Source organism: Bos grunniens, chromosome 13 (genome assembly GCF_055505025.1).
Source record: "Bos grunniens cultivar Pamir isolate PY7600 chromosome 13, Bosgru_T2T1.0, whole genome shotgun sequence".
Taxonomy (NCBI): Eukaryota; Metazoa; Chordata; class Mammalia; order Artiodactyla; family Bovidae; genus Bos; species Bos grunniens.
The window spans coordinates 82,107,817-82,134,561 of NC_141177.1; the positions used below are offsets into that span (position 1 = coordinate 82,107,817).

General features: G+C 39.1%; 1 protein-coding gene across 34 annotated transcripts in view; it reads right to left on the reverse strand.

The window, feature by feature from the left end:
- The window catches only part of PLCB4 (phospholipase C beta 4), a 483,574-nt gene that overhangs the window by 239,524 nt on the left and 217,305 nt on the right, over window positions 1-26,745 (reverse strand). For 4 of the 34 annotated variants that reach the window (XM_086335132.1, XM_086335139.1, XM_086335146.1 and 1 more), the window contains one exon: window positions 12,520-12,626. The exons of the other annotated variants lie outside the window; for them this stretch is intronic. The gene's annotated coding sequence lies outside the window, so the exon portion shown is untranslated. The remainder of the gene's footprint in view (window positions 1-12,519; window positions 12,627-26,745) is intronic. 34 annotated transcript variants of the gene reach the window in all.

A 26,745-nucleotide genomic window follows, 5' to 3' on the forward strand; every position in this document is an offset into this window, starting at 1 on the left:
TAGAATATAAACATAGTTACCAAAGGGGAAAGCAGAGGAGAAAAGGACAAATTAGGAGTCTGGGGTTTACAGATATGCACTAGCATATACAAAAAAGGTAAACAACAGGAACTTAATATGTAGCACAGAAAACTATATTCAACATCTTGTACTAACTTATAACGGAAAAGCATCTGTATACATACACTTATCTGTATGTGTATGCATATATATATATTATAAATAACTGAATCACTCTGTTGTATACCTGAAACTAACATAATGTTGTAAATCAATTATACGTCAATAAAAAGAGCAAGTTTTATCAAGTCACCTGATTAAATCCTTCAATGGCTCACTGCCAACAAGATGAAAATTCCATTTAACAACACAGCTTTATGATCACTTACATAATCTGTCTCTCCAATCATTCTTTATGGATTCCCTGAGAGCTCAGCTGGTGAGGAATCCCCCTGCAATGCAGGAGACCCCGGTTTGATTCCTGTGTCAGGAAGACCTGCCGGAGAAGGGATAGGCTGTCCACTCCAGTATTCTGGCCTGGAGAATTCAGTCCATGGGGTCACAAAGAATCAGACATGACTGAGAAACTTTCACTTTAATCATTCTTTAATCATCCACCCCAAACACACACACACACACACACATATACTCCCAATCCACAATGACCAATTCTGTATATGAGGCACCATCCAAACGGAGTAAGTACTCTTACACTATCTGCATCCCACTTCTTTACTTGGCGATCCCTGCCCATCATCCATGACTTAATATGGATGTCAAGGATTCCAGGAGGAGTTCTCTAATCCACCTTATTTGTGATCCCCTGCTTCTCCCATCTGGTCTCCAAGACCAGCAACTCCAATATATACAAGTAAAGGTTCTGGAGTCAGATGGCCTAAATTCAAATCCCAACTACACCTTTTACAGCTGTGTGATCTTCAGTGCATTCCCTCATCTCTCGATGCCTCAGATGCCTTGTTTGTAAAATGGAGACAATCATAGTGCCTACTTCAATAGAACGCTTGTGAGGATTAACTGAGTTAATACAGAAATGCTGAGAAAGAGTCTGACATCTAATTAAAATTGCCCAATGAATGCTAGGCAGGAATAATAATAAAAGTAGTCATAGAATCATGCTAGGATCCATGTGTAGGTCTTTCAACCTTGATTATACGCTTTACAAAACTATGTATATCATTATCCCTCCTGCAAAACACTTACCTATGTCAGATGTTCTTTACATTGTTGTTTCATGCTCAGTACCTTCACTCAAGTCCAACTCTTTGTGACCCCATGGACTGCAGCGCCCCCAGACTACCCCATCCCTGGGATTCTCCAGGGGACAATACTGGAGTGGGTTGCTATGCCCTTCTCCATTACACCGTTCTTAAATACAATGGAGTGTTCACCATTACACTCCATCACACGGTTCTTAAATAAATACTAACATATACCAAATGAGGACTCAAAGAAATCAAAGATTTCCGTTCCCCTAAAGAGTTCTCAGTTACCCCTGAACTATATGGGATTTCCTCCCTTGGAACTTTGAAGATTTTTACACTCAAACACACATATACTTGCTGTATATCAGATACTGTACTATGTACCAAGAGGCAAAACAAAATGAGAAGATTAATTCCTGTAATCAAAAGCTCACAAGCTATTAATAAGTCAATTCCTCCCAGTGAACAAACTCTGAGGACCTTTTCAGTAGACACGAGAGCAAATTGATCTTGTCTGGCATCAACCTAGACCATCTTTTTATTTTAAGGGTGTGCTCGATGTGAAACGAGTCATATCTACTCACTCTTGGAACACACTTCAAAACGATTTGATTAATGGCCTCTCTTGTAGCTTATTAGCTTTGAATAGAAGAACCCAGAAAGTATATGACTTGCCACAGTGAAATGTACAGTACTTATGCTAAAACAATTTTGTCCAGGCTTACCTGTGATTGGGGGGTCAGGCGGCTTGATTATCTAAGTTGGAGCCCTTTGTAAATACTTTATGATGATAACTAGCATGCAGGGCATTAGTCACACTCCATCTTGAATTTCTGATCACCAGGCAGCATCCTCTTTAGCAGAGCATTTTTAATGTCTACTAAAGTGCTGAGAATGCTTTAAGTACAAGGTGCTGATCTGATTTAATTTCATCAATTATTTTCAAACTATATAGTGTAACCCCACTAGTACAAAGTTCTGTTATTAAGGTTTTTATACATCAGGTTAAAACAAGTCCAATAAGTACACACTCTAAGAGCCCCAGCTAATGAGGTTAGCCTGGACGTTAAATGTGACTTCTGACTTCTCAGGCACAAGTGCTGTAGAAAACTCCACTAAATTTGCATGTGGGCAACCCTTTTTGAAGAAGCTCAGGGTTACTAGTCATTTCATTGGGATGCAGGATGTATTACTTACTCATAATTCACACTGTTCAAAATGATTAATGGAAGCAAGTACTCTAGACAAGCAGGTATCATCTTCATGATAAATGCACATAATTAGATACATATGAAATAGCTTACCCACAACAGAAAAGCTAAAGCTCAGCGGTTAAAAGCATGGACTTTGTTACCAGGCTGCCCTGGGTTCCAGTTCTTCTTGATGAGCTATATGAATCTTGGAAAGATACCTAACTTATTTCAACCTGAGCTTTCTCAACACTTAAATGTTGGTAATAATACTACCTACCCTATAAGGTTATGAGATGAGTAAAACAGAGAAGGCAATGACACCCCACTCCAGTACTCTTGCCTGGAAAATCCCATGGACAGAGGAGCCTGGTAGGCTCCAGTCCATGGGGTCGCTAAGAGTCGGGCACGACTGAGCGACTTCACTTTCACTTTTCACTTTCATGCATTGGAGAAGGAAATGGCAACCCACTCCAGTATTCTTGCTTGGAGAATCCCAGGGACAGAGGAGCCTAGTGGGCTGCCGTCTATGGGGTCGCACAGAGTCGGACACGACTGAAGCGACTTAGCAGCAGCAGGGTACAGTAGGTATAAGAAAACTTCTTGGTTTCTTAACTCTTGATCATTCAATTGAGCCTAAGAAAGTACCGTGCTATAAAGGTTCTGCTTTACAAATAAGATTAAAGATATAAACTTAACGTAAGAAATTTGACATAATGAATGATCACAGAACCCTTCAGAAAAGAGACGGTGGATAAGTCCTCAAACTGGATAAATATTCTGCCCACTAAGGCCTTTAGGAACCTGAAACTGAATGATTTAACCTTTTCTCCTTTTCTTAGCTGTTAGATGATACTGTTTTCTCCTACTATAATTGATAAACTGATCTCTACAATGAGTCATCAAAATATACTGAAACTTGTCTACAGGAAAGGCTCTCTGTGAACAGAGTCAAAAATTACTCTACTTTTTAAAATAAAAATTTACATGACCTTCACTGACCTTTCAGTTCTAATCTGGTACCCAGCAAAAAATAATTCATGTAAAAAGTATTTCATCTTTTGGAAAACTCATTGATCTGATAAGAATTGGCATCTGCTACATTCTAGGTACTTGGTCTAACTGTTAGAAGAGAAAAAAAAATCCATTTCTGGAGATTTGTCTAATTATTGTGCTCCTATTCAGGAATCATAATTAGACTACATAACTTGATGAACTGTCATAAAGAACACCTAGTTCAGAGTTGTCCGGGAAAGGGAAGATTTTTGTCTTCTTCATTTCTTTGCCATGACTCAGAGGCAAAGTAGAGCTATTTAAAAACATATAAGGAGATTTTAAAGGAAAGGATAGTCTCAAAATTTTGATACACTCAGAATGAAAGATATGAATCGTAAGTACTTACAGTGGAAGACCACTTGGCAATAAGAAATAAATAGAACATCCATAATGAACAGAGAACTGGTGCTAGTGGTAAAGAAGCACCTAAACCAGGAGACATAAGAGAAACAGACTGGATCCCTGGGTGGGAAAGATCCCCTGGAGGAGGGCATGGCAACGCATTCCTCTATTCTTGCCTGGAGAATCCCATGGACAAAGGAGCCTGGCAGCCTATAGTCCACAGGATTGCAAAAAGTCGGACATGACTGAAGTGACTTAACACAGAGTACAACAGAGAAGAAACATTGTACTAATGTCAAGTTCAGTTCAGTTCAGTTCAGTCACTATGTCATGTCCAATTTTTTGCAGCCCCACGACTGCAGCACACCAGACCTCCCTGTCTGTCCATCATCAACTCTCAGAGCTTGCTCAAACTCATGTCCATGAATCGGTGATGCCATCCAACTGTCTCATCCTCTGTCGTCCCCTTCTCCTCTTGCCCTCAATCTTTCCCAGTATCAGGGTCTTTTCCAGTGAGTCAGTTCTTCACATCAGGTGGCCAAAGTATTACAGTTTCAGCTTCAGCATCAGTCCTTCCAATGAATATTAGGACTAATTTCCTTTAGGATCAACTGGTTGGATCTCCTTCCAGTCCAAGGGACTCTCAGGAGTCTTCTCCAACACCACAGCTCAAAAGCATCAATTCTTCGGTGCTCACCTTTCTTCATAGTCCAACTCTCACATCCGTACAGGACTACTAGAAACACCATAGCTTTGACTAGATGGACCTTTGTCAGCAAAGCAATGTCTCTGCTTTTTAATATACTGTCTAGGTTGGTCATAGTTTTTCTCCCAAAAAGCAAGCGTCTTTTAATTTCATTGCTGCAGTCACCACCTGCAGTGATTTTGGAACCCAAGAAAATAAAGTCTGTCATTGTTTCCCCATCTATTTGCCATGAAGTGATGGGACTCGATGCCATGATCTTTTCTAAATGTTAAGTTTCAAGCCAACTTTTTCACTCTCCTTGTTCACTTCCATCAAGATGCTCTATAGTTCTTTGCTTTCTGCAGTAAGGGTGGTGTCATATGCATATCTGAGGTTATTGATATTTCTCCCAGCAATCCTGATTCCAGCTGTGCTTCATCCAGCCCAGCATTTCTCATGATGTTCTCTACATATAAGTTAAATAAGCAGGGTGACAATATACAGCCTTGACGTACTCTTTTCCCAACCTGGAACCTGTCTGTTGTTCCACGTCTGGTTCTAACTGTTGCTTCTTGACCTGCATACAGATTTCTCAGGAGGCGGGGAAGGTGGTCTGGTATTCCCATTTCTTTAAGAATTTTCCACAGTTTGTTGTGATCCACACAGTCAAAGCCTTTGGCATAATCAGTAAAGCAGAAGTAGATGTTTTATTCAACACAAATTGTACAGTTCCATTTCTATGCCATTCTGGCAATCGCAAAGGTATTAATGATGGAGGGCAGATCAGTGGTCCAGGGATTAAGGATATAGAAAGGGCTTGAGTACAGACAGGCAGCAAGATGAGAATTTTTTCAGAGTGATGGAACTGCTCTGTATCCCAATTATGTCAGTGGTTACATGACTCAATGCATTTGGCAAAACTCATATAACTCAAACCAAAGATGTGAATTGTACTATCTGTAAATTCAAACACAAATTAAAAAAAAGAAAAAGTGCAGTTCATTGTTTACTTAGGCTTAATCTTAACACTTGGCTTCCAGGTGGCTCAGTGGTAAAGAATCCACCTGCCAATGAAAGAGATGCAGGACATTCAGGTCCAATCCCTGGGTGGGGAAGATCTGGAGAAGGAAACAGCAACCCACTCCAGTACCACTGCCTGGAAAATCCCAAGGACAGAAGAGCCTGGAAGTCTGCACTCCGTGGGATCACAAGAGTAGGACACAACTGAGCACACACATACAATTTAACACTATTTAAAACTGCAGTAGACAGGGATATTTCTCTTGAACAAAATTGGGATTTCATTATAAGTCCAAGAGAAACCCATTTTTTTCCAGTTTAATGATGTATAATTGGCAAGAATTATATATAAAATGTACAGTATAATGTGTTGATATACGTATATAATGTGAAATGATGACCACAATCAAGCTAACTAACATGTATCACCTCACACAGTTACCATATATTTTTGGAACTTCTGTGTGAAAACATTTCAAATCTACTCTCAGTAAATTTCAAGCATACAATACAGTATTATGAATTATAGTCACCGTGCTATACATTAGATCTCCAGGACTTACTCATCCTATATAATGGGAACTTTGTACCCTCTAACATCTCCCTATTTCCCCTACCCCTCAGTCCCTAGCAACCACCAGTCTACTGTTTTCATGAGTCTGACTTTTTCAGATTCCACAGTGAGATCATGAAGTATTTATCCTTCTATGTCTGGCTTATTTCACTTAGCATAATGACCTCAAGGTTTATCCATGTTGTAAATGGCAGGATTTCCTTCTATTTTAGGGCTGAGTAATGTTCCCGTGTGTGTGTGTGTGGCATTTTTCTTTACCCGTTTATCTGCTGACAGATAATTAGGTTGTTTCCATATCTTGACTACTGTGAGTAATGCTGCAATGAACACAGAAATGCAGATCTCTCCTTAAGACACCGATTTCATTGTTTAAAACTGCAGTATAAACTGTAGATTGCCTTTGTATTCCATTCCACCCTTCCTTAGTCAGGGAGACCAGAAATCTAAACATTAAATTTCTAAGACTTCTTTGTAGCTGGGTTCCAACTAGAACTAAAACCAATGAGAAGCACTCTAATTAAATATCTGAAAGCTGGTGGCCATCTTCCTGCTGCTACAGCTCCTGGCAAGCAAGATCTGAAAGATAAAGGTTTTACAGGACGTTGTGGCAGCAACTGGAACAGCGGCATGATTTTGAACTCACAAGTCCAGGGATGGACACACATTCCTCATTCTTCAGTCTTACACGCTATTTTGTAAGCACCCGATCCCCTCTATTAAATCTTTTCTGCTTGAAATACCTAGAGTGGTTTGCATTTTATGCCTTGATCTCTGTTAAAAGTCAGTTTATTTATAAAATAGTCCCATGTCATGGTCCTTAAAGATGATATTATTTAGAAAGGTCCCATTACATTTAGCAATCCATGGCCAAAGAAAAGCTACCACTGTGTTTTAGAGTTTTCAGTGTCACTCAGCACTGTTTGACTGTGTTGGAATGATGATAGATGTTAAGCAAATTATCTCTCCGAGGTGACATCTCCAGGTTGATCATCTGATATGTTGAACCTGGCAGAAGAAAGATTCTACTTCCTGCTGCTGCTGCTGCTAAGTCGCTTCAGTCATGTCCAACTCGTGCGACCCCAGAGACGGCAGCCCACCAGGCGCCCCCCGTCCCTGGGATTCTCAGTAGCTCAAATAATGTCTCAGAATTGAGCTTAATCCTGACTGGTCAGATCTGGGTATTCTGTCCATTCCAACCCTAGCCATCACAGCCATCACTGACAAAGGAAGACGGAACATAAGACCTTTGACCTTCTGACAACTGTTAGCATCTCCCTCACAGGTTGCCCACTGTTCATTACTTGTGGGTTTTACATGCATCTTTCCTTCCCTGTTAACAACATTAGTCAAGCCTAAAATGAGTACCGGACTTGTTTAAAGACAAACTTCTCATGAAGTTTGGCAAACATAGCCAAGTATGAGGAATAAGTCTAAGGTTTGACACCTCTAGGGAAGATATTTGAGGAAATATAATGTGCTTACCCACTTGCTCAAGCACTAAAACAAGCACAGCATATTAGACAAGATGTGTGATGACAAGTTCAAAGGAAATGCAACCATGAGGATAAGGGTCATGGATGCATGGTAGAAAATATACATGTACCAAAGGTGCAGCATACATTTTTATTTGTATTTTGGGCTCCAGAGGAGTAAAAAGGGTCGGCTTGAGCTAATTAGTTGGTTTCTTTATCTCTAGTGCAGGAGCTGCTCATGGCAGTGGCTTCTGGTTATCCTTGTCCCTTAACACCATCCCCTTCTATTGATGAATATCCTAATCATGTTCATCTTGAGGCCCTCTCTCTCCTCCTCCCAGTTCCTGAGTTCCAGAAGTGATTCTGATTCCAGAAGTGGAGCCTGTGACCTGGGCTGTGATCTCCCATAGTGAGGGATGGAATGCACTTGGCTCAGGAATGGAGAGAATACAGGATTTGACCAAACGAGATTAACAAGTTCATTTCTAATATATGTGACATATTTGATATCTGATATATCTGAGATCCCCAGGAAGTAGAGTCTTTCTACTGCTAGATTTGATGATATGGGCTATCAGCCGAGAGCTTATTAATGACTAACACGTGAATTCAGAACCATCCAAACACAGGAGCAAGCACATCAGAGGGTCAGAAGGAAGTTGAGTTTAGCATAATCAGACTCATGAGACCCTGGAACCAGCTGTATCCAGCTACGTGAAATAAAAGTTATCTTTTCCTTGTCTAAAACTCCTAAAGTCAACATATTAATTTTATTTGCTGGTTTGTTTCACTAATTTTTGTCATCCAAAGAACCTTTACTGAAACATTAACCATCAGCCCCAAATATATATTTTGGTGTATATTTTCATGTTTCTAAAGCAGAGTTTCTTTAGCTTTCAATGAGACTCTCAAATGAGTTGTAACTCCCCAAAAGATCAAGAATTGCTCCTCCAGAGAAAAGCAGTCCCTCAAAATGGACTAAAAATTGCCCTTTTATGGCATATTCTTATTTTTACCAAAAGCAACTTGACCAATTTCTACTTCTAAAGAGAAAAATTATATACAGAGTAGTCATTGAAAAGAAGAAGAGTATTTACAGCAGGTCAGGTTTTAAGATCTGTAGAATTGTAATTTTTAGCACCATCTTAAATCATATAAAACACTCTGAATGGCATACATAAGTATATGAAGATGATTTAAGTTACAAATAGAGATAATGTCATCACTGACAAAATAATCAACAACGAAATGTCTTATTGGAGAAATATTCAATGAAACGATCATTTTAACGTAGTTTTCATTTCCTACTTTGCAAGCCAGTAAAATTTTTTCAGAATTCACATATTTTCAGAGAAGGCTGAAAATGTTCTAGAACCTAGGAGCTATGACTAGAGTGCCTAAATGAAAAAAATGATTTAAAAATTATTTTTAAAAGTTGCCACATAAGAATATGCACTCAGCATGCTGGGCTCCATCTCCATCTATTTTATACTCAACCTGTCATGTCCTGAGTGTGAAATTTCAGTTTTCCTTGGCCCAAAGGTGAAGCAGGACAGCTGCTTCTTTATTGTTAATGTAGGAAGTTCTACTGCTGGAATCGGTGCATTCTTAATGAATTTCACTGCTTTAAAAGGAAACTCTGTAATTTAATGTCTATCTTCTAATTTATAATTTTTACTCTTTAATGTAAATCTTCAAGCTTACCACTTTATTGAAACTGGTACAGATATAGCAATGAAGCAAAGCAATACAAAATGAAATAAAAAAAACAAATCAATACTCTGCCCATCTTCTATTTTAGAGAAGAGGGCCAGATATCAGAAAACTAAGCTTAAAAAATGTCTCCAGTAATACAGGAATCTAGATTGAGATGCCAGCTTTAAAAGAGAAAAAAGGAAGAAAGAAGAGAAAGTGCTAAGTAACTTTCTTCAAGGACAAATAGGAAATTAAGGTTTAAGTCCCTCAAAATACAATGAACACACCTACCGACTGTTAAATTGAAATAAGTGCAGAGAAAATTTAAAAGAAAAACTTTTTACCTATAGATGTGTGGAAGGAACTGATTACTGATAGATGTATAATTAATATTTTAAAGGAAAGGGAAGGCTGGCACTATGGTTTTAACAGCTTTATCTAGAACACTGTTTTCTCAGGCTTTAACCTGCAAATGAATTATCAGATTTTCTTCAGAAAAAAAAGCAAATTCTGATTCAGTGTGTCTGGGGTAGGACTACAGATTCTGCAACACTCACAAATTACCAGGGCATAATGATGTTGACAGTCAGGAGATGATGTTTTGCCTAGCAAGGCTCTAGATTTCAATAGTCTTTTACGAATTCCTCTTCAATTTGAACCAGGTTGTCAATACATGCATCATTGTATTTTTAAACAGTGTTAAAAGTTCACACTTACAGAGGTGATTTCCATTCACTATGGATAAAAAAAAAAAAAAAAAACACACTTCTCAAATTTTTTCTTCCAAGTACTGTTTTTGGAACAGTGGTCTTCACTCTCAAAGTCTCAGTTTTAGCAAGTCTGAGGCAAGGCTCAAGACTCTGTATTTCTAACAGGTGCCCAGACGATGGAGATGCTGTTGGCCCAGAGGCCATGCTTGCTGCCCCACTATTTTAGTGAAACTGTCAAGAGTCCTGCTGGCAATTCCTTTAAGAACTTATGCAAACAGATAATATCTAGTGTCATAGATTTGTGAAGCATTGGAAATTCAGAAGACCTAAGATTAATTGTTCTCAAGGCCCTCATTTAAGAGGCAAAAAGCTTGGGTACTGAGAGAGACTGAGTGTCTTACCTGGAGCCACAGAACTGGTTAGAGCAGCAAAATGAGGCTCAGAACTCCACTTTTGTTATAAATAAGACTTGTTATTACCCACAAAGTCTTGTTCTTATACCACATTATCTTATTTTTTTTTCATCTTTTTAAAATATGCTTGAATCACTTACTGATGGATCCCTAACAGACCTAACAGTGAACACATTTCAGTTCTTCTAGTCACTCTCTTTTAAAACTAATCTCCAAGAAAATGTTTTTAAATATGGCCCAAGGGTCTCCTCTATTGGGATCTCAACAGGGCTTGGCTTGCTTAAAGATTCAGATTCTTAAAGTTGTCTTCAAACTACTGAATTTGATTCTCTTGGGTTGGTACCAGGGAATCTGCATTTCCATAAGCATATCTGCAAACACTCCGCCATGGGACTGTTTGATAAACAGGTTCATAAGATAACGATCCAACCTTAGGTCAACCTTGGACACTTCTCTTTGGAGGAGAGGGTTTAAAGATTGGAGAAGAAATGGCAACCCACTCCAGTGTTCTCGCCTGGAGAATCCCAGGGACGGGGGAGCCTGGTGGGCTGCCGTCTATGGGGTCGCACAGAGTCGGACACAACTGAAGTGACTTAGCAGCAGCATGGCCAGGTTGCATCCAATTACACGGGAATCTCTGGAGGTGCAGCTTAGGCATCAGTGGTTGTCAACAAGCACTTCCGTATTTCTATCCAATGCAAGGATGGTAAACCTCCAGACAAAATGATACATTGTTTTAATGAATACAGGAATTTGGTCACCTAGAATACCAAAGGTATTATAGAGCAGCTGGCTTCAACAATCCCAGTCAATTCAGTGATCCCAAATGCTTATACTCCAACAAAATAAGGTCTGATGAAAGTTCGGAGTTACTGACTGCAGGGCCTACTGAGGTGGGGCTTCCTGTTTGCCTGGAAGAACTGGAAATTCTTGTTATTTCCATCTGGCCACTTCTGGCAGTTTACAAAGCAAGGATTTTTACAAGAAAAAATTTTAATGGTTTTTCCGGTTAGGTTACTAAATAACACATGCTTCCCTGCAAATGAGCAGTGTGATTTAACAGTAATGGCAGGTTATAGTGACCTACACCAGTTCCCAGGATTCTTTTAAGGAGTAAACAAGAGAGACGGCAGGAAAATAGAATTCCTGTAAAGGAAAATGTCTGAAATTCATCTTTTTAGACTTCAAAGTAAAAAATGCCAATGGTGTGGATTTATGAATTGCTGTCAGAGATGTTCTACCTGCTGAGTTTCTTTACAGTGTCTGTATTCTAAACAAGCAATCTATTAATGATAATATCTCCATAATCAAAAGTTGTCCATATAGCTCACAAAGAGCTTAAGCTTTATTAAAAGACACGAATCTAGGGACTTCAAAAACTTGCATAACTGGACAAATAAACAGGTACAGTAGTGATTTAATATATGTGACATTTATTAACTTCAAAATAATGACTACCTAATTAAAAGTTGCCTTGCAGATACTTCTGCGTTGGCGGTGATTTTGACACCCTTACCGCTTGTCGCTTTCCTTTTTCCATCCCGCAGATCACCTCTCAGCACTAAAATAGAGCATCATACATTATGGCTCCCACATCTGACACAGCGTCTCTCCATCCTTGTCCTGAACCCTGAATTTCCAGTGGAAAAGGACTCAAAAGGAAGCAAGGATGAGGGCAGGGGAAGGCTCTGGGCTGAAGTTCAAAGAGAACGGTTTGGCCCCTGCTCGGTACCTGTCAACAAGCCAGCTCAACAGCCCTAACCTGTGTCTGGTTCCCAACCTGTTCCTCTGGCTCATCGGCACTTCTCAGATATTAATGTCCTGTGATTATTGAGAAATCTTGTGAACTGCCAGATGTTGATTCAGTAGGTGTAGGGCAGGACCTAAGAGCCTGCATTTCTAAGTTCCCAGTTCTTGCTGCATGCAGGCCCATGGGCCACACTTTCAAGTGAACAGAACAATTAATAGATACTATTTTTGGTGGAAAAGTAAACAGTGATGGTGAAAAGCTATGTCCCTTGTGCCACACCTACTAAGGTGTGTGTGGTTGTGGTCAATTTTGGAGAACCCATCCAGCCCACGGTTTTTTCGAGAATTATTATCAGACACTTAACCACAGAGTATCAGTGGCACCCATACCTGTGTTAGGACCTGACTCCTGGCCAGAGCTGACTGCACCAAGGATGGGCATGTGCTCAATGAGGAGCCAATCAGCTTCTTCCTCTTCTGAGAGTTTGGGATGAGACCTGAGGGAGACCAGTCGTGAGTTGCTTCAGCTAGCCGATGTAAACATCTGGAATCATCATCGTACCTCACGTGGAAAGACAAATGGGAACACACAAAAACAGCACTGGAGGAGCAGAGATGAGAGCACCTGAAAATCAACTGCTGTCTGGATTCTCAAAAGCTTTCAGTTCAGATTATCAGATCCTTCCCTGCTCACCATGGGATCTTAAAAACAGCCCTGAAATATTTCAATAAATTCCCCCTTTTCTTGCTTACAATAGCTTGACAGGGAGCCAACAAATTCTAATGCAAAAGGAAGGTTGTTTTACTTTTCATCAGAGAAGATAACTGTCTCTGAGGGCAGGATATTAGAGGAATAAATAGTTCATGTTCATATCCAGTAGTGGTGGGCAACTTCCTGGAGCTACCTGTGAACAATCCCGTGATCTTCTATGAGTTATTTCAAAGGAGCCTTTATTTCCTCTTGAAATGTCACACAACGTCAACTCCTAAAGCTCTTCCAATAATGAAGGTTCTGTTTACTTCAATCTCTGTCCTTCCTTCACATTTCTTTCATCCTTACTATCCTTACATGGCATCTAAACAGAAACCCTACCTGTTCCTCCCTGACCCCTCCCACCCCACTCACGGGAGACAGGAGGCTGGCCCACAGGAGGCACAGGAAGGTGGAAGCTATACGACTTTTATGAATTCCTCTCTCCACTCTCTTTCCCCTGATTACCTGTTTGAGCCTCCCATCTTGCCTTATCACATTCTTCCTCATTATAATCTTTGTAAATGTCTCTGATCTCCCACTTAGAAAAAAAAAAAAAAAAAAACTACTGGTTCTCATTAAACGGTACCAGCTCCTGGATTTCTATCTACTATAAGACAACTCCTTCCCCCACCCACCCAACCCCATTCTTCCACATGACATCAGAAGATATAATTCCACATCCCCCCTACCTTTCCGTAATCACCAACACATCCCATCTTTCGTGACATGTATTAAACTTGGTACAGGAGGAATTCACCTCAATAAGGCTAGTTTATGCCAAATGAGTCATCAGTCAAAGATAAACAGCCTGGAGAAGGTGATCCTTTAACTTTCTGCCTCCTTGAGACAGAAACAGAATCTAAATTCATTTTTGTCCTAAAATGCAAGATTATAGCTCCTTATCAGTTTGCATTAATGAAGTTTCCACTTTTTCACCTATTGGAGGGTATAGAAGTGCACAATCACCTGTTTTCATTCAAGATATATCCTTGGACATACCTTCCACACCACAAGGAAAGCTTCTGTTCACAATACAGCTTAAAAAAAATGCTATTAATTGTAACAAGGTAAACATTTCATTATCTTTTCTCTTTTGGTATCAAATACACACTAAAACTCCCCTAGAAGGATAAATATGTTCAATCCCAAACCCAATAAAAATGCCAAATATTCATTTCCAATTTCAACTCATAAAACATTTTTCATTCATTTCTCTAAAACGATCTATTCCAAAGTTATTAAAACCATGCCTACTCAGCTGGTAAAGAATCTGCCCCCAATGCAGAAGACCTGGGTTCGATCCCTGGGTTGGAGAGATCCCCTGGAGAAGGGAAAGGCTACCCACTCCAGTATTCTGGCCTGGAGAATTCCATGGACTGTATAGTCCATGGGGTCGCAAAGAGTCGGACACAACTGAGCGGCTTTCACTTTCACTTTTGCTATGAAGAATATTCAATGCTATGAAGAAGCACTCTAAATATAATGGCTTTCTGGGGGCAATAAAAGAAAAGACATACCCATATTATGCCCCAAATTTTAAAGTGTAGGTTATGAGTATGTCTGGAAATGCTAGAATTAACATAATAAAATATGTATTAATATGGTTATGCCTGGATAATAGGATGAAAGAAATGAACTAGTTCATTTCTTCTTTGTAATTTTATGAATTAAACAAATCTTTCCAGGGAATTCCCTCATGGCCTAGTAGGTAGAACTCAATGCTTTCACTGCAGTGGCCTGGGTTCAATCCCTGCTTGTGGAACTAAGATCCCACCAGCCATGTGGTACCACCCCCGTCCCCCCAAAAAGATTCTTTTCAATGTTCATGAAAATGTGTAATTAGAGAAAAAGTCAATATTACCTATATATACATGGTCCATACTCAGCAAATTAAAATGATTAGGAGGATTTATGCATCGCTTTTGTTTTGGCTATCCTGCTAGAAGCACAGTTCACTACAATAATGTGATTTGCTCACATGCTTCATAAATTCTGTGTTGGAAATAAAACTCACTGGATGAAGACTGCTGTGTTCCTTCCAAGTGCCTCAGACTGAAAGGATGAGATAAGGAATCAGCCTTTAGGGAGGGTTGGTGTGCAAGTGATAACACTTGCCTCTTAGACTAATATCCTTGGAGTAGAAGAGAAGAAAAATGATGGCTTTAATACTTATGGTGTAACTTAGCCTTTTAAAAAAAAAAATCTCTAAACATGTTGCTTCCTACCTTCTAAGGCAAAGTGTTCTGCTCTAAGGCTTTCTGTTCTAGGAAAGCCCTGACTGTTCAAACATAATTAAGTCTCAATTTCTTCAAGCATTTTCATGTGGAAAAATATATAAAATGATCAAAACTAAGTAAATAAAACCATAATCCCATGATCATCCTTCTCTGAAAATGTATCAAACAAGAAAATGCTCTTCAAATCAGACTTATGAGAGATAAACAATGTTACCAGCTACAAACTATGATGATTACTATGAACTGTGGTGTTGGAGAAGACTCTTGAGAGTCCCTTGGACTGCAAGGCGATCCAACCAGTCCATCCTAAAGGAAACCAGTCCTGAATATTCATTGGAAGGACTGGTGCTGAAGCTGAAGCTCCAACACTTTGGCCACCTGATGTGAACAACTGACTCATTGGAAAAAACCTTGATGCTGGGAAAGATTGAAGGCGGAAGGAGAAGGGGATGACAGAGGATGAGATGGTTGGATGGCATCACCGACTCGATGGACATGAATTTGAGCAAGCTCCAGGAGTGGTGATGGATAGGGAGGTGTGCTGCAGTCCATGGGGTCGCAAAGTGTCAGACACGACTGAGCAACTGAACTGAACTGAATTTTAGAAATAATATATTATTTAACTAAATACACAGAAAATATTATCAATTCAACATGTAATCAATACTAAAGTTACTAAGGAATTTTTACACTTTTTTTTTTATACTAAACCTTTGGAATCTGATGTGTATTTTCCTTGTTGTTGTTTAGTCACTCAGTCGTGTCTGACTATTTTATGACCCCATGGACTGCAGTAGCCTGCCAGGCTCCTCTGTCCATGGGATTTTCCAGGCAAGAGGCAGGTTACCGTTTCCTTCCCCAGGGAATCTTCCCAACCCAGGGATCAAGCCTGCATCTCCTGCATTGGCAAATGGATTCTTTATCATGGGGAGATTCCCAGAGAAGCCCCAGGCTTTCCATGTAGCACATTTCAATTTGGATGAGCCACATGGCCAGTAGCTACTGAACTGGAAAGTGTACCTCCAAAAAACATGCTAAACCCCTATTTCTTGATTTGTTAACTGAAAAATTATCATTTGACTCCATGGTATGCCATTCTCTTTTTTTCTTCTCTGCCGCTAATATTACATAATACTTATTTTCAATTAATCTGTAGACAGTCTAAACCTCTCTCATTACTTCACCAAACAGAGACAGTCTTATCTCCCTCTCTCCGTAAAATGAGACATTGGGGTCCTTCTGTTTCCCTCACCTCTTTCCCTGTCTACCTCTCAAATTTTCTCTAACAAACTAGTAAATCATTATGAATGGTTTGCTCATTAAGACCATGTTCTGTACTATAACTTTTTTACACACTAACTTTTGTAAATTGCAAAATAAATCACACTTATAATGTGAAAATTACAAGATAGCTACTCTCTGCAGAAACAAGTTGTGGGTGTGAAGCGAGAGATGGTCATATAACACTGCTCCCACCTGTGCTGCTCCGAGGACCAGAGTAAAGAAAACAGAGATGAGAAGGGCCTGACTGACAGCCGCCATCTGTTACCAGAGAACATGCAGATTTATCACACTTTCTGTTATAGAAATTTCATTTTGCCTTTAGAGCTTCCTATCAATAAAAACCCTATTCTGATTTTGACTGCTTTTTTTTTTTTTTTCTTTTCAAGATTTGCCAAAGAGTTACTATCTTGAGGGGTTTTTTTTTTTTGGTCCGTTTTTTTAATTATTTAATTTTATTTATTTGGCTGTGCCAGGTCTTAGCTGTGGCAACCAAACTCTTAGCTGCAGCATATGGGATCTGGTTCCCTGACCAGGTATCAAACCCATATCCCTGCACTGGGACTTTGGCATTTTAGCCACTGGACCAGGGAAGTCTCTTTGGTATTATTATTACAATTTTTTAGTTTAGTTTATCCATCTGTCCGTGGAACCCACATTTCTTTTATTTTGCTGCATTGTTATTTTTTTAGGAGTGACCTGGGGGTGATCAGATGTTTTCACTCTTACTTGTCTTAAAATGCTTGTATTTTCCCTTCACAATAAATTTTCAGTTTAGTTGGGAACAGAATCAAAATAATTTCCCTCCAAACTAGGAATGCATCATTCTCTTGTCCTCTAGAAATCATCTCTGTGGTCAATTCTCTATCCAACTTCCATTTCTGGAATCTTTCAGCAGCTCTCTTTCTCCTTGGTGGTATGAAATATCATGAAAATGTGTTAGTTACTGAGCCATTCATATTCTTCTTATTCATCCTACTTTGCTCTCAGAGGCAATTGCCTGAAGATTTGGAAAATTTTGTATGTATGTGCATGTATATAAATGTATTTGTGTGTGTGTGTGTATTTTTAATTATTTCCTCCATTTTTTTTTTCAATTTTCTCTTTCCAGATCCTCTATTAGAAGATGTAGCAATCACTGGATTGACCCTCTGATGTCTCAATTTTTCACTCATATTTTCTAACTCTGTTTTTTGGCTCTGTTTTTCTGGAAGGCTCTTTATCCTTTCACTATACTATTATTTTTTAAGTCAACAATTACACTTTGATTTCCAAGAATCCCTTCTGCTCCAAACCATTTCTCTCCTATAGGAGTCTGTTCTTAACTATCCCCAAGGATAAAATTTGGAATGATTTTAATGATTTATCTCTTCTCTTATTATTTTCTTTGTGTGTGTGTGTGGCTCAGCTGGTAGATTTGTTCATATTGATCCTTTTCTTTTAGTTTTTTGCTTTTCTTCACTATCTGTTGATTCCAGTTTGTTAATGAATGATCTGGATGCTAAACAGGAATCCAGAATCAAACAGTTAGCTACATGGCTTCTTCATTTCTCCTCATCAAAATGCAGACCATTCCATTTCTGATCACTCCTTACATAGTTTTTGGTGGTATCTTAGTTGTGTATTCCCTAAGAGCCATAAACCATCTGGGTTAAAAACTGAGTTTTCTTGCTGCAGTTTTCAAAGGTATAGCAGATAAGGGTCCGATGGGCATTAATTTGGGGTCAGGCTTTATATGACAGACCAAAGTTCACAGTTATAACTTAGTTATAATGGCTACATTGAAACAGATTCTAGAATTAATTCAGTGTTACAGAACTTAGAAGAAGAAAAAGTAATTTCACTTATATGTAAGATTTAAACAAATCAATAAATGAATCTATTCATTTTCATACTTTTCTTACTTGCACCATTTTAGGATAGCTCACTAAGGCAAAATTTAAAATTGTATGGGTATCTCTTATCTTTTCTTATTACAATAGCTTAATGCCCCCCGCCCCCCATCCAAAAGAACAAGAGCTCTGTGTCCAGAAAGACAATAAATATCACCTCAGAGCAGAGGGTAAAGATCCTGAGACATACAAGTCAAAATTAAAATGGTCCATGTGTCCCTATCTAATTGCTTTTCTCTCAAAAACTGTAGCAGAGCCATAGTTAAGAAAGTTACTGAGTGACTGTACTCTCTTAAAGTGTAAATTGCCTTCTACTGATTTCAATCTCAGTTTTCCTCACACTTTGCAAATTCATATACTAAGAGTCCCATCTAAACAAAATCCACCACTAAAATCCTCAGGACAGTTTATTTCTGAAGAATTACATTCTCAAGTGATTATACATGCATATTACAGAACAATTACATTTAAAAATATGAATCAAGTTATTTAATTCTTCAACTCAGATGGAAAACATTGATAACACTGGTGATACTTAGAAAGATATGCTGCCCAGGAAAGAAGACTATAAAATATTAAACATCTGTAATGAAATGTAATAGCTACCAAAACAAGTCCAGATGCCTCAGCAGATGGTGCAACTTGTCCAACCAACATCTTTTTCCTGAATTCGGTAGGTAATGAACTTGAACCCAACTAAAAATATTGGCTTCCTGAGGCTTCCTTACAAGTAGTGGTAGCTTTGTCACCTTGTCTAGTCCAATGAGAGACTAAATGTTGAGATTTGGGGAGTAAAATGTCTTCTTTTCTTAAACAGATGCAATATTGCACACTCTTTTTGTTTTTGCTATCTGCTGGGAGTATGTATGTAACACCGGGAGGTGGAGCACCCATTTTGCAACCATGAGACAATGGTAATCAGGATGAAGCTTATCAACTAAGGGTGGTGGAGAAGGAATATGGAGACAGACTGGATTCCTGAGGGAACCACTTAGCTCTTGAAGCAGCCCTACACTATCTATTACCAAACTTCCTGTTACATGGGACAAATATGAACCTATGTATTTAAATATTTTATGACACACGGAGCTCATTCCTGCTTGATGCACTGCCAATACCTGAACTTTAGTTGCCCCTCCAATATGTGTATACGAAGACTTTAGTGCTTGACCAAAACGGAGATGACTTTCTATTCCATAGTATTTCCTTTAAATCTTAGATATAGCCCATGATCACTTAACAGAAACCTTTGAGGGTCTGGTATGTTTCAAATTCAGAAAGATAATACTGTGTGTGTATATAATACATTATGCAATGTCCCATCAGATCTAGGCTAGGCATCATTCTCAAGTCCAGGGGTTGACAGACTATGGCCAGAGGTCCATGTCCAGTCTACCACCGAGTTTTGTAAATAAAGTTTTATTGGAACACAGTCACGTCTTATTCACATATTGCCTCTGGCTGTTTTCCTGCTAGTCACAATGGAAAAGTGTGTAGCTGCCAAAGAAACAGTATGGTCCACAAAGCCAAAAATATTTACTGTCTGAATCTTTAGAGAAAAAGTGTATGGATCTCTAGCAAATGCACCAGTATTTATGCAGTGAAACCTAAGGCTATTTACCCAAAGTGGGATAAAGACTGTATATAACCTTCTGTTGGTTCAGGCATAAATTTGCCACTAAATTTATGCCAAACTTATGGGAAATCTAAGTTTCAAAGCTTTATCGATTTCAGAATTATAGAAAAAGAAACTGAGGATCTGTCAGGAGACAGGAGTAATCTGTCAGGCTGATGTAATCCACCATGGATCATTCAGCTTACTTCCCAGTCCTTTATGTCTGATAGTCCAGAAGACTTAACAAGTCCTATTGTTTGAGGACCCTAAGAAATAAAGAGGCAGCACCCTGCAGTGAAAAGAACACCAGCTGATGAGAAAGTTGATTTCTTATCTTACCTTCTGAGGATTTGGGGTATATACTGTTCTTCTCTGAGTCCCCATTGTCAAATCTGTGGGAAGGGACCAAAATACTACTGACTTGGCCCAGGGCCACAGAGGATGGTAAGATTATTTGTCTAAGTGCTATGAATATGGCAAGACACAACACAATCGACTGTTATATACATTATTGGGTAAATTAGATATGTTTCACTGGATGTGCTGTGCAGTGTTCACTTCCTTCAGTCATGTCCGACCCTGCGACCTATGGACTGTAGCCTGCCAGGCTCCTCTGCCCATGGGAATCTCCAAGCAAGAACACCGGAATGGGTTGCTGTGCCCTCCTCCAGGGGATCTTCCTGACCCAGGAATCAGACCCATATCTCCAGTGTCTCCTGCACTGCAGGCACATTCTTTACCCACTGAGCCACCTGGGAAGCCCACTTCATTGAATATGCAGGCATAAATGTGTATTTTACTAGATATAATAGGTATTTAATTATTAGCTTTTCCTGTTATGCTGAATAGAGTGTTTAAATGTAGAAGAGTCAAAGTTTTCCCAGCCCTTCAAAATGTCAGGAGTTCTTCATAATATTTCTTCATTCTAATACGGATGTTGGCATTATACTTTTAATGTTATGTTGTTCTATACATAATTTGAATCATATGGACCATACTTTTCAGAGAATTTCTTTGAAAAGTCCACTTTTAATAAATATACAAAAATTTCACAAAAATTTTACCATATTCATTTTTCTACTGTAATATAAATATTAGAAAAATTGTGTAAATGTGATAAAATTTTAAATGATCTTTAATAACCTCTTTGATCCTATTTACAATTTTAAATTTCAAAACCAGATTTTTCTAAACTAAGACTTTTTAAATCATAGCATCTGCAGTTTTACTTTCAAACAAAAGAGTAAGAATTGCTGTTTTTGGTTAGCTCATATTTATCCAGGTGTTCAGTCTTTACATATTTGTTCATACAATCTAGAATAAAACCATTTATACTTTAATAATAATTTCCAGAAGCTAACAGAATTCTATTAATAGTTAAAAGAATAAATACCAACTAATACGTGGTTGTTTTATTACCTAGACTAAATGTTGCATGGCCTAAATTTTGCAGAAATCCTTTTATTAGATTTGATAGCATTACTCATCATGGAAATGTATCCTGTACAAAAAGCTCCTCTACCAAGAAACATGTTAAATTTCAAAAGGCTGTCAATCAGCCCCTTTGTGCTTGAGTTCACACGGGCAAGAACAGCATCTCTTAGAGCTGAGCAAAGTGAATACACTTTTGTTTTAAAGTGGCTTTGTCTGTACTAATGAGAGCCACTTGGGTGAAGGTTCCCAGTGGAGAAGCACCTGTCCCCCACCCCACCCCCAAGTCCATGCTGCGAAGTTCCCTTCTCAGAATACACGTTCAGGTGGCCCAGCTTGCAACAGAGGCACGTAAATAGGTAAGCCTGTGTTTCGAGGTCTGTGCACGTTTTGACGCTTCAGGAACCCAGAGGAGGGTACACAAGCAGCTTATAAGGTACCCAAAGATGATCATAAAAAGCACATCTCACAGCTCATACATATGCCCACCTCATTTGAGCTCATCATCAAAGAGGAGCCAAAACACAATCAGAGAAACAAAAGCAGAATTGTGAGCACCCAGAAGAAGTTAATTCTGGAAATATCTAGGCTGGAGCAGAGGTAAGGAGCTGGAGGAAACTGGCCGCCCTTGATGCCCTTCCAGATAGGGTTTGAGTGCATATCAGCACAGCCTAACCAGCCGGCTGCCTGGGAGAACAAGGAAGGTGAACACTGGTGAAACGGTTGACCCCATGAGAAGCAGAGGAAAGAGTTAGCCAGACTGAACGGAGAAAAGAGACCAAGAGAGTGTGACCCCGGCTAGTACAGCAGATTCCAGCCGGACTCCAATCCCTTCAGAAAATATCCGCAAAGCAGAGGGAAGCCACTATGGAAATCAGTGTGGTTACTTATTTCAGCCTCTACTACACAGTGCTAGGATTACAATGTGTCTGATTTGAGGGGACAAATTAGGATTGGTCTAGGCCAGCAGTTCTCAAATGTGGCTGCACAGAGGAATAACCTGGAAAGCTTCAATAAAAAATTGACGTCCGGACCCCAAAGAAAGTCTGATTCCAAGGTTCTCAGATAGGGTATAAGCATCAGCAGTTTCAAAAGTTCCCACAGTCATTCTAAACCCTAGTAAAAGTTGAGAACAGCTTTAATATGCCTTAAATTACAGATTTTGACTGAACAGATCTAGGGTGGGACCCAAGATTAAGCAGTTCTAACCGGCTCTCAGACAAGGCTGTCTGTGCTGGTCCCTGGATGTTTTAGGGAGCAGGGCTCTAGTACTGCACTGTCCATGATAGCTACCAGTCACTCGAAACGTGACTGGTGTGACTGAGAATCAAATTTTTAATTTAATTTAAATTAAATTAAATTTAAAATTTGAAACATGATTTGATTATAGGAAAATATTTAATTATGCATGGAGCAATCTGATATTTTTTTCAATTGTGTCTTTGATGAGATCTAAATACATCTCATGTATTGATCTCATGTCTGATCTCAGATTAAATATCTCTAATGAAAATTCGGCAACTGAATTGAAATGTGATATAGGTATAAAATATGGACTTGATTTCAAAAATTTAGCATGAAATAAAGAAAATAAAATGTCATTGGCAATTTTTGGATATTGCTTGTATGTTGAAATTATAATGGTCTAGATTTATTGGGTTAAATAAAATATACTATTAATTTTATCTGTTTTTTTTTTCTTTTTTTTAATGTGTCTACTAGAAAATCTTGTATTACATATATGGCTAGCTTTATATTTTTTGGACAGCACTGGTAAAACCAAAGGCATCCTGTTACATGCTGTCAGAAACTGACCTAATGGGTGAGTACATGACCTAGGTCTAGCTAATCAGAACCAAGGGGAATTTATAACAGGCCTGTTGATAAAGAAGTTATTTATTAATAAAAAAGAAAGCCCTGGAGTTCCCTGGCGGACTAGTGATTAGAATTCGGTGCTTTCACTGCTGTAGCCCAGGCTCCATCTCTGGTTAGGGAACTAAGATCCGGCAAGCCACGTAGTGCTGGCCAAATTTTTTTTAAAAGGGCACATAAGAAAAATGTCCTTATCTCTGCCTCATTCCATGCTACCGTGCCTTGCCCATCTCCTTCTAGCTGAATTTAAATGTAGCAAAGAGAGGGTAAAATGCACAGAGCTTTAGCAGCCACTTTACCATCTTGAAGCATTACGACCCTGAGTCCTGAATACCCCTTTGAGTTGCGAGTCAAAATAAGATGCTCCACCTTTGCATTTCTTAGATCATCAATTACCTGAGGATCTTATTAACATATAGATTCCCTTTCAGCAAATCTAGGGTAAGACTCGAAATTTCAAATTTCCAACAGGCTCCATAGTGACATCTATATAGCTGATACAAGGATCATACTATGATTAGCAAAAGCTCAAACTGAAAATATTTAAACACTCTGCTACTTGCTGCTGAAAGCATTCCTAATGGACACAGGAGGCAAAGCCAATTTTTGCCCATTAACAACAGCTCCATTTACACACTGGCGGGCTACATAATCATGTCAGACTAACTGGAGACCCAAGATTTAGGAATTTGTAGCTTTCCCAAAAGACAATAACTATTATGGGAGAATGAGGGCAGAAAGCAAGAGTTCTGTGGTCAAATGAGTTTGGAAAATTCTGGGGTAAAAGAAATTAAGACACATTTCTCTACTATTGAGCTTTGCATGCATAGTCACTGCCATGGAGGTACATGCTTTAATTTTGAATGTATTGTTAATTATACTTGATTACAAAATATTTTTCTTTCCACAGAGAATACCATTAGAGTCACATACCATGGAAATTTGTGGACTGCTGCATTATTCAGATCATGAATTAAAAGAAACATCAAGAACTACAAGCCTTGATTCCTGAGAAAATGTAGTTTGTGTGGTACTAGATGTATAAGAAGCATGGAATTTGGACTGAACTCATCTAGATTCAAGTCACTGTATCATACATGTCACAAGTCAGCTGTGTGATGGTGGACAAGTGTGGTATACCCTGTGGCCAGAGTTCTTCACCCATGAGACAGGAGAAGATGCGTGCCTACATCATAGAACATGTTAAGAATAGTATGTAGTCACACTGTTCAAAATGATACTTTCTGGATGTGGGAGAGAGTTGAAATTTTATATAAACTATATACATAGGTTATACACAGAAAGTGAAAAAGCTGGCTTAAAACTCAACATTCAAAAAACTAAGATCATGGCATCCGGTCCCATCACTTCATGGTAAATAGATGTAGAAACAATGGAAACACTGACAGACTTTATTTTCTTGGGCTCCAAAATCACTGCAGATGGTGATTGAAGCCATGAAATTAAAAGATGCTTGCTCCTTGGGAGAAAAGCTATGACCAACATAGACAGTATATTAAAAAGCAGAGACATTACTTAGCCAACAAAGGTCTGTGTAGTCAAAGCTATGGTTTTTCCAGTAGTCATGTATGAATGTAAGAGCTGGACCATAAAGAAGTCTGAGTGCCAAAGAACTGATGCATTTGAACTGTAGTGTTGGGGAAGACTCTTGAGATTCCCTTGGACTGCAAGGAGATCAAACCAGTCAATCCTAAAGGAAATCAATCCTTAACATTCACTGGAAAGACTGATGCTGAAGCTGAAGCTCCAAAACTTTGGCCACCTGATGAGAAGAGCTGACTCATTAGAAAAGACCCTGATGCTGGGAAAGACTGAAGGCAGGAGGAGAAGGGGAGAACAGAGGACAAGATAGGTGGATGGCATCACTGACTCAATGGACATGAGTTTGAGCAAGCTCTGGGAAATGGTGATGGACAGGGAAGCCTGGCCTGCTGTGGTCCATGGGGTCACGAAGAGTCGGACGTGACTGAGCAACTGAACAACAACATTATATATATATATATATATATACACACACACATACACATATATATTATATTATATATATATATATAATGTATACATTTAGAAGTACACAAATACATCATGAAGTAGAATATATAACTCACATGCAGTCTAAAGATACATGGGAGAAAATCTTGGCATCTTGGGCATCTTGGGGATATCATTCACTTTCCTCAGCTCTTCAGTGTACCTCATAGAAAAGCTGTACATGTTTGGAAGTGCTTTAAAGTCAAAGCTCTTAGAGTCTTGGAGATGTTGAGTACACTTGGCCAGAGCAGGCTAACTATCCAGCAGGAGTCCCACATTCATGAGGGTATTCATCCCAGAGTTTGGCCACAACTTTCCAGAATTTGTAGGTTCAGATATGAGAGTTTAGGATGCCCAGAGTTCATAAGGTCTCAAAGAGACAATTCTGCTTAAAAAGCCAAGACATTAAAGGATTTTTTAATGCCAAAATATTAGAGTGAGAAAAACAGTAGTAACTCTTATGTGGACCGTATTCTTCAACCAGTGATATTATTCAATGCTGAGAGACAGGGATGCACTTGAAGAAACTATTCTCTTACAGGCAGTACTGATGATAATCTGTCCATTTTTATCTGTTTCCACTTTTTATACTTCTATATTTGACTCCTCTCATCTAACCATTTTTAGATAAAGCTTTACACAGAATCATCCATTTTCTCAAAGAATATTTGCCTGTTTCAATGTTGCTGTAAAGTGAGAATACAAATATGATGTAGACATGGTCCTGTGCTGCCCAGAGGTCAAAAGATGAAAGAAAGAATGTACATAAAAAATAGCAAGGTGAGAGAGTGTCACTAAAACCTTAAAAGAAGCCCATGGGTCATCCCTGATTTAAGGAACGTGATAAGCAAGATGGTAGCTTCCTCCTGTTCAGAATCTGTGAATATGCTATGTGCTAGGCAAAGGAGAATCATAGGCAAAAGTTGCAGGCGGCATTAAAATTACTAATCAGATGATCATAACATAAAAAGATTTATCCTGGATTATCCAGGTGGACCCAATATAATCACCAAGGTCCTTCAGTGGGGAAGAAGGAAACAGAAGAGCAAGAAATAGATCATACTGTGAGAAAGACTTCGCAGGCCATTGACGGTTTTGAAGAAAGAAGGGGGCACAAGCCAAGGAATGCAGCCAACGTCTAGAAGCTGGAAAGGCAAGGAAACAGATCCCCCAGAGCCTTCAGAAGAACAGCCCAGCCAGCATCTTGGTTTTAGCGCAATCGGAGCCATTTTGGACTTCTGATCTCCAAAACTGGAAGATAATAAAAGATCTGTGCTATATTTTGAAATGGAATCTCAATGCATTTTTTAAACTTGTTATTTGTTTGCTTATTGTTTACTTCTGGCTCTTTATTTCTGCTGGGTCTTCGTTGCTGCACACACGCTGTCTCTAGCTGCGGCGCTGGGGCTCCTCATGAGTTGCGGGGCTCGGGCTGCTCGTTTCGGTGCCTTCCCTTCCTGTGGAGCACGGCTCTAGGGTGCA